Raw genomic sequence first — 2,992 nt, forward strand, 5'->3', positions numbered from 1 at the left:
CGTGATGACGTATGCGGGGAATATTTATTGCATTCCTGTCTTTACCCATCGCCCTGATGGACAAAGACATGAATGCCATCGATTTCTCTGAGGAATCTGACGAACTGAGGACACATGGCACTGAAATCTATCTTGAAATCTAGAAGGAAACTGGCGAACTAGGAAAGAATACGATGAAATCTCGAAGGAAATTGACAAACCAAGGAAACTGGAAGATGAAATATTAAAAGAAACCGTAAAACTAAAGAACTTGAAAAACTAGAAAAGACAGAAGAGAACAGCAACGAAGCGCCTTTAAACGAAGACGTAAAATAACCTTTGATGCTAGAGGTAAGTCACCTTGAAATAGAGGTAAAAAAAAGTCCCTAATACGAGAAATAAAGCACCTCAAAATAGATGTAAAATATCCCTTAATGCTAGAAATAAGGCACCCCAAAATTGAGGTTAAAAAACCTTAATGCTAGAAATAGGGCACATAAAAATATAGGTAAAGAAAGGCCCTACTGCTATAAATAAGGCACCTAAAATTAAAGGCAAAAGAGCCTCTAATGCAACAAGTAATGTACCTTAAAATCGAGGACAAAAAGCCCCTAATGCTATATATAAGGCTCCTAAAAATAGAGGTCAAAGAACCCTTAATGCTATAAATAAGGCACCAAAAAATAAAAGTCAAAGAGCCTCTAATACTAGAAGTAATGTACCTCAAAATCGAGGTCAAAAAGCCCTCAATGCTATATATAAGGCTCCTCGAAATAGGTAAAAAATCTCCTAATGCTATAAATAAGCACCTAAAAGAGAGGTCAAAGAGCCTCTAATGCTGGAAGTAATGCACCTCAAAATCGAGGTCAAAAAGCCCCTAATGCTATAAATAAGGCACCAAAAAAATAGAGGTCAAAGAGCCGCTAATGCTACAAGTAATGGACCTCAAAATCGAGGTAAAAAAGGGCCTAATGCTATATATAAGGCTCCTAAAAATAGAGGTAAAAAAAGCTCCTAATGCTATAAATAAGGCACCAAAAAAAGAGGTCAAAAGCCTCTAATGATGAAAGTAATGCACCTCAAAATCGAGGTCAAAAAGCCCCTAATGCTATAAATAAGGCACCTAAAAATAGAGGTCAAAGAGCCGCTAATGCTACAAGTAATGGACCTCAAAATCGAGGTAAAAAAGGGTCTAATGCTATATATAAGGCTCCTAAAAATAGAGGTAAAAAAGCTCCTAATGCTATAAATAAGGCACCAAAAAAGAGGTCAAAAGCCTCTAATGCTGGAAGTAATGCACCTCAAAATCAAGGTCAAAAAGCCCCTAATGCTATAAATAAGGCACCTAAAAATAGAGGTCAAAGAGCTTCTAATGCTAGAGGTAATGCACCTCAAAATCGAGGTCAAAAAGACCCTAATGCTATAAATAAGGCACGTAAAAATAGAGGTCAAAGAGCCTCTAATGCTATAAGTAATGCACCTCAAAATTGAGGTAAAAAAGGGCCTAATGCTATATATAAGGCTCCTAAAAATAGAGGTCAAAGAGTATCTAATGCTTGCAGTAATGCACCTCAAAATCGAGGTTAAATAACATCTAATGCTATAAATAAGGCACCTAATTATAGAGATCAAAGAGCGTCTAACGCTAGAAATAATGCACCTCAAAATAGAGGTATAAAAGCCCCTAATGCTATAAATAAGGTACCTATAAATAGAGGTCAAAGAGCCTCTAATGCTAGAAGTAATGCACCTCAAAATCGAGGTAAAAAAGCCCCTAATGTTAGAGATAAGACACCTCAAAATGGAGGTAAAAAAGACCCAAATGCTAGAGATAAGACACCTTAGAATAGAGGTAAAAAAACCCCTAATGCTAGAGATAAGCACCTCAAAATAGAGGTAAAAAAGACTGTAATGCTAGAGATAAGGCACCTTCAGTGGCTTTTTTTTTTAAAATAAAATTTCAAGGTGCCTTATCTCTAGCATTAGGGTTTTTTACCTCTATTTTGAGGTGCCTTATCTCTAGCATTAGCTGACTTTTTACCTATGTTTTGAGGTGTCTTATCTCTAGCATTAGGGGCTTTTTGACCTCCATTTTGAGGTGTCTTATCTCTAAAATTAAGGGATTTTTTTTTTTACCTCGATTTTGAGGTGCATTCTCCTAGCATTAGAGGCTCTTTGACCTCTATTCTTAGGCGACTTATTTATAGCATTAGGGGCTTCTTTACCTCAACATAGAAGTAAAAAATCCCCTAATGCTAGAGACAAGGCACCACAAAATCAGAGGTCTAAAAGCCCCTAATGCTGTAGATTAGGCTCCTAAAAATAGAGGTAAAAAAGCTCCTAATGCTAGAGATAATGCACCTCAAAATAAGAGGTCTAAGAGGCCCTAATGCTAGAGATAAGGCCCCTCGAAATAAAGAGGTAAAAAGCCCCTAAAGCTAGATATAAGGCACCTCAAAATAGGAGGTCAAAAAGCCCCTAATGCTACAGATAAGGCACCTCGAAATGGAGTCATAAAGCCCCTAAAGATAAAGTTAAGGTACCTAAAAATAGAGGTAAAAAAGCTCATAATGCTAGAGATAAGGCACTTAAAATACAAGCCAAAAATCCCTTAGTGCTAGAGATAAGGCTTCTAAAAATAGAAGTAATAAAACCCCTAATGCTAGAGATAAGGCACATCAAAATAGAAGTTAAAAAGCCCCTAATGATAGATATAAGGCACCTCAAAATAGAGGTCATAAAGCCCGTAAAGGTTAAGTTAAGGCACCTAAAAATAGAGGTAAAAAAAGCCCTAATGCTAGAGATAAGGCACGTAAAATTTTGAGGTCATAAAGATAAAGTTAAAACATAAAATAGAGGTAAAAAATGCCCCTAATGCTAGAGATAAGACACCTCAAAATAGAGGTCAAAGAACCTCAAATGCTAGAAGTAAGGCATCCCCAAATAAGAGGTCAAAAAGCTCCTGATGCTAGAGGTAAGGTGCTACAATTAAATACAGCATATGCTTCAGGTA

The sequence above is a fragment of the Palaemon carinicauda genome, chromosome 1 (assembly GCF_036898095.1).
Source record: "Palaemon carinicauda isolate YSFRI2023 chromosome 1, ASM3689809v2, whole genome shotgun sequence".
Taxonomy (NCBI): Eukaryota; Metazoa; Arthropoda; class Malacostraca; order Decapoda; family Palaemonidae; genus Palaemon; species Palaemon carinicauda.